This window comes from Equus asinus, chromosome 20, assembly GCF_041296235.1.
Source record: "Equus asinus isolate D_3611 breed Donkey chromosome 20, EquAss-T2T_v2, whole genome shotgun sequence".
Lineage (NCBI taxonomy): Eukaryota > Metazoa > Chordata > Mammalia > Perissodactyla > Equidae > Equus > Equus asinus.
The window spans coordinates 14,582,078-14,594,608 of record NC_091809.1 but is presented as its reverse complement, the minus strand read 5'-3'; the positions used below and the strand labels follow the sequence as shown (position 1 = coordinate 14,594,608).

The window sequence follows — 12,531 nt, the reverse complement described above, 5'->3', positions numbered from 1 at the left end:
CGGCGTTGGTCTCACCCACTGGGTGGGAAGGTGGGCAGCTCTCTGGTCTGGCAGCTGTTCCTTCCATCCTGCCCTCTGCTGGCGGCCCCATGTCTTCTCACAGACACGTCACCACCCCGTCCCGGGCATCTGTTTCCAAGCCGGCCTTCGGTTCCTCTGTGCTCTGCGTTGTGCAGACCCCTGTGTCCCCTTGCTCTGCCTGTCCTCATGTCGTGTCCCTGTCTCCTTCCTGCGTCTAGATTCAGCCCATCCTTCAGAGCCATGTCCAGGGTCGTCTGCTTGTGGAGACAGTAGCTTCTCCCCATTGGTCCCTTGTCATAGGACCTTGTATCATTTCTTTGTGGGCTTATATTATTCATGCTTTTTTCCCTCTGCTGTACTTGGCGCACAGGAATAATAAATATTTGTTGAATGAATAAGGGCAATGATCTTGAAAGGGGGGATCTGGCCATCTGACTTTCACCCCAAACGTTTGGCCCCATCCCGAGAGAGCGGATCGGCTCAGGGCAGGAGAACGTCCCAAACACGCACAGTGGCCGAGTGATCGAAATGGGGCCCATGTGCCAACGCAGGGTCCCATGAGGTTCGCCCTGTAGGGAGAACCCCGGGATGATTCACAAGGAGGTGACCTGGACGTTGGCCGTGAATTTGGACGGAGGAAGGAGAAAGGAAAAGACGACGCAGGGTTTCCTAGGCAGGCAGCCGTGGCGAGGCCTCCGGGTTGCCGGCCCGCCCTGCTGTGTTCCCAACCCCCGTCCAGGGGCCCAGACACCGTCTGTCTGGGGTCAGTCCTTCCAGGGGCCCGGGAGCCGCCCTGGCTCCTAGACTGCCATCCTCGGCTGGAGAGGGATTTGGATATTCTTAGGGCTCCTGGCTCCGAAAGTGGCCACACCAGACGTGTATCACACGGTGACAACAGAGAAACGAGACCTGGGAGGAGGGCGGCCAGGCCAGGGAGCGGGGCTGCTTGCCTCCTGCAAAAATAAGAATAAATACTAAAAGGCCTTGCTGAGAGTGCCTTGACTCAGCAGTGCGCAGCTGTCTGTGGCCATCAAAGCCACTCTGAGGCCCGCGGGGTCTTCGTCACCTGCCTTGAAAGGAGTGGGGAACCGTCGTCAGACCTGGAGGGCCTTTGGAGTGTAATGAAACGCTTAGCGCATCCTGTCCTGATGGCAGCTGATGTGGCGCAGACCCGGGAGAGCGGGGCTGACCTATTCGGTGCAGTCACTGAAACACAGATGCAGCAAGACCCCCCGTAAGTCCCTCACGCACAGAGCGTGAGCGTGGCTTCCTGGAGGAGGTGTGCACCCTGGCACCATCTGGAAGGGTGGGGGGTGAGTACTCGAGGCGGAGAGGGGGTATGGCGGGGCGGACTCGAGTTAGCCGGGCTGGAGCGCAGAAAGCTGTGGGTGTTCAGGGACGGCTGGGGGCCGGTCGGTTGTCTGGATAGAAGCAGGAGGACGAGGGGCAGCCGGGGCACCATCTTGGTGGCCCAGGTGGTGACAGGGTGGCAGCTGTCCACCGGGTGCTGTTCTCGATGGGCACAGGGGCTCCTCCCCACCTGCCTTCAAACCGAGTCCTTTTACCTCTTGCCACCTTGTTCCTCCCCTCCCCCCAGTAGAGTTCTGTTCCCTCTTCAAGAGGGGTCTCCACGACGCCTCCACTCCAGAAACACCGCTGCCATCCTGCCCTGTTGTCCCGGCCACCGCAGGCCCCTGCTTCTGACCCTGGCCGGGCCCAGACCCTGCCTCAAGCTGCCTGCCTGGCCCACCCAGCCTCACTCCGTCCATGGGGCGCTGTCCTGGCTTGTTCCTGAAGGACCAGTGCTCTCCCCTGGCTCCCGGCGGGGCCTGTGCCCACCCACACGGACTGTTTCGTATCTCAGCCGATACTGCCCGCCGCGCCCCCTGGGCCGGGCCCTGCACTGCTCTGCTCGCCCGGCCCCACCGCCGGGGAGGTGGTGTCTGCGGATGGGGCATGTTTGGGGTGGGGAGGCGCGGCCATCCCGAGTGGCATTGCTGGAATGAAGAGGAGCCACCGGGGAGGAGAAAGGGCCCCTGAGGACGGCTCTTCCTGGTCGGTGGCCTGAGCTCGGTCCCAGGGAGCCTGCCAGGCCCCGGGGCTCGCCCATCCCTGGGTCACAAGTGGTGACATCGGTGAGTGTGTGTGCACATCCTGAGGAGGGAAAGGCCCACTGCTCCATTGGCTGCAGGGTGATGGCAGCTGAGGGACAGGAGCGGCTAGCGCCGCTGACCCTCCAGAACTGCCGCCCTGACCCCAGCAGCTCCCTCCTCGTAGGCCCGTCGATTTCCTCATCTGAGCTGAGATCCTTCCAGCCCGGGGCTCCAAGACCCACCTGGCCGTTCAGAAGGGCAGGCACCCTGGACGGGGCGGGGCGCAGACTAAGGGCGGCTGTGCAGGGTGACAGTGTCAACATCACCTCTCCCTGACTTGCCGCGTACCGTCCCAGGATTGTGACCTGCTCAGGGGCTTCTGGTAGCCACACCTGAAGGAACTGGTCTCGGTGGCCTGAGTCAGCTGTCACTGCAGCCTGTCGTTGCCGCCCTGGTATGGCAGGCGAGCAGGGGAGCCCGGCGAGGTGCATTCCTGTGTGCGGGCTCGGAGCTCCTGCCCCAGCCGTGTCTGCCCCAGCTGGCCATCCTGGAGGACCCGGGCGCCCGCCCCTCCCCCTCCCCAGCTCCAGCCCAGCCTGTTTTCTGGTCACTTCCGTTTGGTCTTCAAAGCCTGTTTGCCCGTCAGCCTTCCTTTCTTGTGTCCTGTCCTCCAAACCGCAGACCCGTCGCTTTTATGGAGTTCCTGTCGATAAGAAACGGCCCGCCCGGGAGCAGGGTCCTCTGGCTGCGAGCCAGCCCCGGCCTGGCCGGCTCAGATTTGTCAGATTTGTTGTCTTGTGCAAATTTGTCAGATTTGTCAGATTTGAGGCCCTGATGCTCTGCTCTCTGGGGAGGGAGCTGCGGGCAGGCCGGGCCGAGAGCAGAGGGCTGGACTACAGCCTCCAGCCAGTGCCGGCCTGACCTGAACTGCCCATAGTGACAGAAGGCAAAGACGGGGCTACGGGGCCGCTGTCGTCCAGCCGGCTCCCCAGTCTGCTGCCCTCCCAGATTAGCCCCCGTGGAGGGGTGGGAGGAGGTCAGAGCCCCGTGAGGTGGTTCCTTCCATGGGCGCTTCCTGCGCCTGAGCTGCTGTTCCGAGTGTGGGTCCGGCAGGGACGGGGTGCTCCCCTGGCGTTCACAGTCTGGTGGCAGGAGGGCCGTAAGCAGACGGACAAACAATCCGAAAGCCTTGCAGGGGCCATGGGTGGGAGGCTGTGAGAGGGGCGAGTGGGGCAGGGGCTCTGAGGTGGGACGGAGGCGAGTGCCATGTGGAACAGAAGACACAGCCCGGGAGAGCCTGGTCCCGGGTGAGGTCCTAGAGGGACAGGGGCATGAGAGAGGAGGTGCCCGTAGTGTGATGGCAGAGGCAGCCCAGTCACTGTCGCCTGGCGAGGGAGGCGGGCGATGGAGAACCAGGAGGGCTTCCTGGCAGAGGTGGCTTCTCCCTCATTAGGCCTTTACAAACGGAAGGGGGGTCTGGAGACGGGGGAGACGCAGCTGTCTTCCGAGAGGCGGGGGCTCCAGGCCTTTAGACTGGTCGGTCACCTCAGCTGGGGTACCTGTGGCCCCTCGTTGATGAGACTTGTGCCCAGGTGCCCACAGCCTCTTCGTTTCTGAAGCAGAGGTGGTCCTGGTGCCTCCTGCAGGCTGAGCAGCTCTGTGCCTCAAGGGATTGCCAAGCCCCATTTCCCCAGCTCTTCCTGAAGGGCCGCTCTTGCGTCAGCCCTACCACTGAGAAGATGAGTGTGCAGAAAGGCCTTATCATTTCTGCACACATGTGTGACACGCTGACTGTAGGCCGGGCGCCTCCCCCACCATGCACCCGGCACAGAGGCCTTGGGGGATTTATCGCCTTATTTGTTTGTGGGTTGGGCGTTTCTTTTTATGTTTTCATCTGAAATTGATTTTCCCGGTTGTGTGGCACGCACTCCTCCTGCCTGGTCCCCAAGATGAGACATTAAAACACACAAGGCTCATTTACACCGAGGCATTTTCACTCTGGCCAGAGTTCCCGATGGCGATTTGTTCCCAGTCATTGGTAAAGACCCTTGGCACAGCCGGCCAGGCTCAGGCCTGCTCCCAGGGGCCTGGGGTGTGGCCCCACCCTGGGCAGAGAGCAGGTTGCGGCCAAGTCCTGAGCGCCGCCCTCGGGCTCCCGCAGCCCCGGCCTGCTCTTAGGCAGCTCCCCCGGCTCCCCAGCCCCCTGCAGGCCTGGCCGGTCCTGGATTGAGGAAGCTCACCAGCACCGTGCAGGGGCAGCCTGTGGAGCGGGGCGATCGGAGGCACTGGGGACCCGGTTACCCCTCCTGTCTGGCTTGGTGGCACACACGGTACGCTGCCTCGCCTTGGGCAAAGCATGGCCCCTCCTGGGGCCTTAGTTGTCCCGTTTATAAGGTGGAGGCGCCTGCCCAGAGGCTGCCCTTGGGCCAGGTGGTGCGGGAGGTCCTGGCTGCCTCCGTCCATTCCTCTTGGCTTTTCAAGGGTGACAGAGGGCCGGCAGGTCCACAGAACAGTGTGGTCTCTGCTGCGTCTCACAGAACACGAAAGGTGGGAATTCGCTGACCCCTTCTCAGCTCCAGCAGACTTGCCTGCCCGTCGGTGCCACAGCCAGGAGCCAGCCGTCCTCGGCACCCAGCGGGGCCCACTTCCTCCCCAGACTCTGCCGGTTAATGGGAACTGGTTAACCATGAGTGACAGCAGGGCGCACTTTTCGTTAAGTGTTTCTGCTCCCTTTTGGGGAAACCCAATGTCTTGATGGAAACCCCAGGACCACCGATGGATTCTTGGGGTTGAACCTGGGCCAGCGCTCTGTTGTCATATGCAAGGAAACCGGGAAAGTCCCCAGAGGAGCCTGGACCAGGAGCGGTGGCACCCTGACCCCAGGCCACCGCCCCCCCCACGGGGTGTCAGGAAGGGGCTCAGGTCTGTGGCTTCTGGCTGGACGGGCTGCAAGGGGAACCCCCACCCATGGCCAGTGCTGGCCAGTCTGGGCACCACATGGGCTGACACTCGGCCTGCCCTGTCCCCCACCCTCCGCACGGGCCGCGTGCAGCTGGGGTGAGGCAGGGTGTGAGTTCCCTGTCACCCTGTCCCCAGGGCTGCTGAGTCACCTGGCGGGCAGCTGGGGGAAGGCACTTGGCTCAAGCAGAAAGGTGGGGCCGTGCTCCTATTTCGTCGTAGCTGGGCCCAGAGCAGCAGGCGAAGGCACCCCGCAAGCACCATGACTGCCCTGCCCCTCGATTGCCCTCCGAGGCCCTGTGGTCACAGCTCCCCCAGCCTCTGCAGCCTTGCCGTGCCTGCGTTTTGTTAGCCGCTCCCCTGGGAGGTGAGGAAGGGGCCGGGCACTGCCAGCACTCCGCTCCGACCCTTCCAGGAGCATGCCCTTTGTGGGCGGGGCCCTTCAGGGTGACTCCGGGTGGGGCCATGGGTCAGATGGTGCCCACCAAACCCCCGCAATGCGCTGGGCAGGGGCCAAAAGCAAGACCTGCGGGCTCCGTGCACCCTGGGAGCTTCCCATGGCTCCGGGGACACCGTGGTCGCACGGCACACGGCATTAGAGGGCACAAGCGCTCCAGAGGCATGGGGACTCTAACAGGAGGTCACGCCGAGGCTGCGGCCTCGCACGTCCACGTAGGAGTCAGGCGTGAGCAGGACTGATGGCGGGTGGTGGGCAGCAGCCTGGGGGCCTGGAGAGGGTGCAGGCCCCGCTCGTGGAGGGTTCTGGATGGGAGGCCGCCCAGGGGTCCTGGGGAGAAACGAGGAGAGTCAGAGCCGGGGCGGGGACAAGCCTGGGCCAGCAGGGTGGAGGGGCTTCCGGGGGGCACAGGGGCCCTTGTGAAGGGCTCCAGGGTGCGTAGAGCCCACAGCACAGTCTGAGGTGTGGCAGCGGCGGGAGGGTGGGCCAGGCACTTTCAGGGGTCTGGCAGTGTCACTGTCCCCAAAGAAAAAGTCTTCCCCTCCTGGTGCCGAAGGAGCCACTCTCATGTCAGCCCTGGAGGAGGCTCAGGTGCTGGCGCTGGGGCCTCACCGCCTGCGGAGCGGGGTCAGGCCTTAGGACCCCGGTACATCTCGGGGAGCTTCGTCATCAGGCTCATGAGTGATTGTCTTCCCTCTGCCGGTGCCACTTCCTCTCCAGTCCCTTCCTTCTGATGGCCCGTTCCCACTTTGTCCCAGCACCCGTGCGGCATCCAGCTCCAACTCTCGGGTGAAGCCACGTGCTTCGAGAGGATGGCCCCCTCGTTTGGACGGCGTGGCCAGGCAGTGGAGGGGCGGCCGGGGCTGCCCGGGGCCTTCAGCTCGCGCCTTTCCAGGTAGCATTTGTCTCCCCGCGCCAGCCCGGGAGCCCATTCCCAAGCTCGAGGCACCAGGCAGTCCTGAGAGGCACCGGTGCCGGGACGCGGGTGGCTGTGCCAGCCTGCGAGGGGACGGAAACGGCCAGCCATGCAGGAGGCATAAAACCACGGGGTGTAGACTGCGAGAGGCCAGGTCTGACCAAGGCCTCTCACCAGGCTCCTCTCCTCTGGCTGGGAAACCCCGTAGCTGGCTTGTCCCCACAGCCTGGGGACCTGAGAGGTTCTGCTCCCGAGCCGGTATCCCAGCCACCAGCCCCAGGCCTCCCTCCCACTGAGAGATCCCTGGCCATCCAAGGCCGCCCTCCTTTTGCTGCCAGCACTCAGTGCCCCGTAAACCCCTGACACACGGCGCACATGAGAAGTCGCTTCCGCGGCCTTTCCCTGATTGGCCCTTCTGCCGCCACGCTCACAGACTGCCCCTTAAGGAGCGTGCAGCCTTGATTGCTGCGAGGAGAGCAAATGTGTGCCCAGAGGCATGTGCCAGCAAATCCAGGGAAATCTCGGAATTCCCCGGCTGCCCAAGGCAGGCCTGACTTGTCAGGACACTTCCTTCCTTGACGGATTCCCAGTCAGCTCACAACTGGGTGTAAAGAGCTGTGAGGGGTCTGGTCTGTCCCCTGGCTGCCAGAGCCTTCTGTCCCCGTGCCCGCTGACCCATCCCCTCGGGCGAGGAGTGGATTTCTGCCCTCTGATTCCTCTACGTCGGGGACGAAGGGTCATGGGGCACAGCTGCTGTTCCGGCGGCCCCTCTCCCGAGCCCCTCAGGTGGCAGCCCAGCCCCACGACCCTGGCCTTTCCTCTCAGAGCCGCGTGGGCGCTTGGAGCAGCCTGGAACCGGAGCCCCAGCCCCGCCAGCCAGCGTTTCATGACCGAGCGGCTCAGGGGGGCCCAGGCTTTGGACGTCGTCCCAGGTATCCTGGTGACACGGGCCGCTGAAGGTTTCCAGCCCAGAACAGACACAGGGAGAGCAGGAGGCGTCAGGGTGGCTGGGGCACCCGGCACGCTGCCTCCCCAGGGGCCCGGGCGGAGAAAGAAGCCCCAAGATGGCCAGCGGCTTCCCGTCTCAGCCGGGTCACAGACTGGCCTGGGCTCTGCCCGTGTTGTGGACTCTGAGTCACAGGACAGAGACCGACCGGAAGGGAAACTATAGAGGGGGTTGCTCTAGGTGTGGGGCGCTCGGCGCTCCAGACCTTAGGAGGCAGCAGGAGCAGAGTGGCAGTTGGAAGGGACCTAGAGGCGAACATGTCCATCCTTGTGTTCTTCCCTCCCTCCCTCTGCACCCGCAGCCATCATCCTCGTTTGGGAATTGCCCAGCCCTCCCTGGGATCACCAGTGGCCTTTCGGGGCCTCCCGTGTCCAGCATTCTGCACATGGGTCAAGCCGACGCCTCCCCGTGGCCCTCAGAGGACCCATGCCCTTCCGGCTGGGCCCTGCCATGCCCCAGCCTCACCCCGTTCCATCACTGACGAGTCCTCCAGCACGGGGCGCGGCATGGGTGGGCGGCTCCCAGCCCCTCCTTACAGCTCCACGGCCTTTAAGTTCCCCGCCTCCCACCCCGTGGTTTCCTTTTCTGTAAAATGGGTGCCCAGTCTTCGCCTTGTTGGGAGCATGTGACAGTCAGCGACATGACACCTCCATAACGTGACACCGGTGCGGTACCTGGTACGCGGTGGGCCAGGAACAGCGGCCCTTGTGCCCCAAACCTGCGCCTCCCCCAGAACAACCTCTGCGTCTGGCCTGGCTCTGCCTTTGGGGACCTGGCCCTTCCTTCGAGGTCCAGCTCAGACAGCTGGGCTCTGCGGCTCGCCCGCCAGGAGCCATAACCGCTGCCATTTCGGGGAGTTCGCACTGCCGTCACGTTCCTCTCTGGGTGGCTCCCTCCCACAGGGCAGGCTCACGCCCCTTCCACACCCCTCCTGCTTCAGACCCGGCTCATCGCATAACATGCGTCAGCCAGCGCCGGCCTGTGGAGCCCTCCTGACGTCGCCAAGGGGAGCCACAGGTGCTCACAGCAGAGTCTCGGGTCACAGCGCCTCAGCCGGGAGGGCCGTTCCCCGGCCAGACCCCAAGCACGGCCTGTCCAGGGCCACACGGTCACGGCAGGGCTTGGACCCTTGGCCATCATCCATCGCCCTTTTCCATGCCAATCTCTCCAGCTCTCTGGCTGGTGCCCTCGGGCGGCTTCTCTCCTCTGCCTGGCCCTGGGCTCAGCCCTCACAGCTGAGGAGAGAGGGGCTGCTCTGTGGGGACATGGGACCTGTCATCCTGGGACTAACAGACAGCCAGGGAGAAGGGAGGCCTGCCCCCAGACCCTCGCCGGCCTGGGAGGGGAGGCCTCCGCTGGTAGCCTGGGAGGTGCTCCTGCAGCGCTGCGGTGGCCGCCCAAGCGTGATGGCTGGACGGGGCTGGAGCAGGAGCACACGGAGCACCCATCCCGGCCAGCAAGGCCCCGAGCAGCCCTGCTCCTCCCCCTGCTCCTCCCTCCCTCCCCCTGCTCCTCCCCTGCTCCTCCCCCCTCCCCTGCTCCTCCCCCTCCTCCTCCCTCCCTCCCCCGCTCCTCCCATGCTCCTCCCCCCTCCCCCTGCTCCTCCCTCTGCTCTTCCCCCTGCTCCTTAATGTCTCCATTCATCAAAGCGAACTGTGTGCCCGCCAGCGAGCCACAGATCGCCCATTGACTTTCTGGTGGATCGATCAGGTTTCCCTGCTGGGACGACTCAATTACCAGGCCTGCTGTGGGTGCCGCCCGGCTCGGGGCCTCGTGCTGCTCCGCTGCCCCGCGGCTGCCACAGAGGTGCCTGCCCAGCACCCCCAGAACAAGCGCTGCTCCCGCCCTCGCTGCTGCTTGGCCGGCTCTGGGCGCACAGCGTCCCCTCGGCTCCTTTCGTGGACTGTCCCACGACGCGCTCTCTCCCGCATAGCGCGTTCCGTGCTCCTCTCCATGGATAGCCGGAGGTCGCGAAGGCTGCAGAGCGTGTCTTTGGAAGGACAGCCCCTTCCCCGGTGGGTCTTCGCCGGCAGCACCCGCGGCCCACATGTGCGGCTGAAGTCGTGGAGGAGCTCTGGCATGGAGACCCCTCTCCGTTCCAGGCTCGCTCCCTTCCCAGGCGCCCGGTCACAGTGGCATCGTCAGGCCACACGGCTCCACCACTAATAAATGCGGGAGCCCGAACAGGCCCCCGCCTGGACCCCGCAGTTGCTTGCAGGCGTGTCATCGTAAATATGGCCGTTCAGCGTCCCAGTGGGATAGGGCCCGGGGGTCAGGTATGAGGGAAGTGACCGGGACTGGGGCCTCTCGGACCCTCTCGCTGGTGAGAACCATCTCTGTGGTCTGAGCTGCAGTTTGGCCTTGGGGCCCCAGGGCCCTGGGCCCCATCCGCCCTGGAGGCACCTGCAGCCTGCGGTCGGGGCAGGGCATGCTCTCCCAAAGGTTGAAGATAATACGGAGGAAGTAGCAGTCAGGCCAGACACAGGTGTGAGTCCGTCTGTGCAGGTGCCAGGAGAGTACCACCAGAGCGAGCCGGCACAGCAGGCCACGGGGCTGCAGGGGCTCTGAAGCTGGGTCCAGGTGCGGTCGCCAAAACGCGTCCGGGTGTCCACTCACAGCACGTGGGGTGTGTGAAAGGCCAGTGATACCTCCATACAGCCGTTACAACAGACAGACAGTCAGACACAGGCAGGCGAGTGCTCAGCTGTGTCACCTGGGGGCCTGGGCCGGTGCCCTCACCCATGGCCTGTCTCAGGACCCCCGCCGGGACCTTCCTTAACATGTAGCTGCCCGGCCTCCCCCAGGAGGGGCCCACGCTAGGCCCTTCGTGGGGCGCACGGTCACTGAGCGCTTGCCCGAGGCCCATGCTGTGCCAGCGCGGGAGGAGTACAGCCAGCAGCCAGGCGCGGCCTCTCCTCCTGGGCTTATACCTGGGTGCTGGACAAACGGGAAGAAGTGACACTGCCAGCAGGAAGGCACAGTGAGGGGTGCGGGCAGCGCCGGGCCTGTGGGCACAGGGGAGCGAGAGCCAGGGCTGGCATCTGAGATGTCGGGAGCCAGTCTCACAAAGACCAGAGGAGCATCCCGTGGGCAACAGCGCGTCATCTCCAGAGGCCGCTGCTGGGTCCCACTGAGTCTCCCGCAGGGACTCCCCAGCCAGGTCTCACCCAGCGGGGCCGCATGACAGCCACCATCGGGCCTGCTGCCCGTGACTCAGGCTCCCGCCCAGCCAGGGGAGCCCAGGAAGCTGTGCTCTCCAGAGGCCCGCCATCACGGTCGTGGCCCTGCGGGAGAGTGGCTGGCGGTCACCCACCGCCCTGCTGGCCCTTGGGGGCTGTGGCCACACCGTGAGTCCATGTGGGGCCCCGGCTACCCCTTAGATGCTGAGGGGAAGAGCGGGCTTCAGTCCTCAGTCGGCTGGGCCCCGGAGGGCGCTGTGCCTCAGTTTCCCCTCATGCAGCGTGAGAACAATGAGGTTGTAGTGAGCACCGGTTAAGGGAGTGCAGGAGGCGGGCTCTGTTAACTTGGGGTGCAGACTCGACGCGTGGAGGTACTATTTCCATGGCGGCATATGCTGCTCTTGTCGGGCCCACAAACACCTGTGCAGCTTCCCTGAGCAGGACGGCAGGTCAGGGTCGTGGCCTCCCCACTGGACGGGCTACTCGTGGGCCACTGGGGTCCCCTCGGCTGGAGCAGCGTCCACGCCCCCTGGGGACCCCGAGTTCAGTGCCACGGCCCTTCTGTTACTGTGGCTGACGGGCGGCTTCTTTGCCCCCCTTTTTCCATTTGGCCTCATCGCCCTTTCTTGCACTTGTGCCGGTTGCAAGCCTATGAGCCTTGGAGAGAAGGGACATAGAGGACTTGAGCTCAGAGCTCCCAGGCGGGAGTGGAACAGGGGGACTCGTGGGGACCCGGGTGTTTCCAGTGCAGCCTCTCAGTGCCAAGACACAAGGATGGCCAGGGACATCGGGCCTCGTGTGGGGGCCCGAGGAGCCGTCCAGAGGGCTCAGGAAGACTGAGTCCCAGCTTCCCACGGGGCCTGGGAGAGGCTGCAGGGTCCGCCCGTGCCCCCTTCCTCAGAGGAAGGAGCGGCTGTGGGCCCCGCCAGCAGGGCCTCCTCCCCGGGCGCTGCTCCCTCTCGCTGGGTGCCGTGTCCTCGTGCCCGGAGCAGGCCATCCAGCCCAGGGCCTCGGCCCGGAAGGTGTGGTTTTGAGCATCGGCACTTTAGCTCCCGTCCCAGTTCCCCGGAAGTCCCCGCTCGAGTCAGGTAGCTCACTCATTTAGCTCTCTGGCGACCGCCAAATTTGAGAACGTCCTGTTTTGCCAGAATCAAAAGAAGTGAAACCGTCCCGTGAAATAAAGTGGAACGCCCAAGGCCACCTCGGGAGAGACCGGGGCTTGCCTCCCGAGTCACTGGCAGAACCGGAGGGCAGCCCCTGCCTCTCCCGCCAGGGCCCCAGAGGATGGCGCCGGGCCAGCTGCAGCCCAAGCAGCTCTGGGTGGTGACAGTCACCGCGCCTCGCACCAGCGCTGCTTCCTTCCTGTCCCCCCACTGCGGCGGGCCTTTCACCTGTGCCCCAGTCCCCCCCTGGATGCCCCGGGTGCAGCCAAGTTGAGAACCACTGACTTTCAGGGGCACGCAACCCCGTCCCCTCTTGACCCCTGCTGGGGACAGAGGATAGAGGCAGGCAGGCGAGGCCAACCCTGGAGTCTGTGCAGTCCCCATGGAGGTTTAGGATGCGCGGAGAAAGGGACAGTGGTCGGAGGCGTGGGTAGCCAGTGATTACTGTGTGCCAGGCACACCCCTGAGCACGCGCTCACACGCAGCAGCCCTGTGAGTCCACGCCTGCCACTCCATCATACAGACAGGTAAACTGAGGCCCAGGGAAGCCAACGGCCCAAGACTGCACGGGGAGAAGGTGGTGGTCTGACCGCTCCTGCAGGCTGGCAGCCACTCGGAACCCAGGAGGCGTCCTGGCGGGTGGGCAGAAGTGGCCGCTGGCCCTCGGGAAATGGAGCGTGTGCCTGTGGTTGTGCATGAGAAATTACACGTGCCACGTGCTGCGCCGGGGCGCACGCG

General features: G+C 64.7%; 1 protein-coding gene across 2 annotated transcripts in view; it reads left to right on the top strand.

Moving 5' to 3' along the window:
- Positions 1-12,531, top strand: part of SH3GL1 (SH3 domain containing GRB2 like 1, endophilin A2) — a 29,725-nt gene that overhangs the window by 11,403 nt on the left and 5,791 nt on the right. The gene's annotated exons all lie outside the window — the stretch shown is intronic.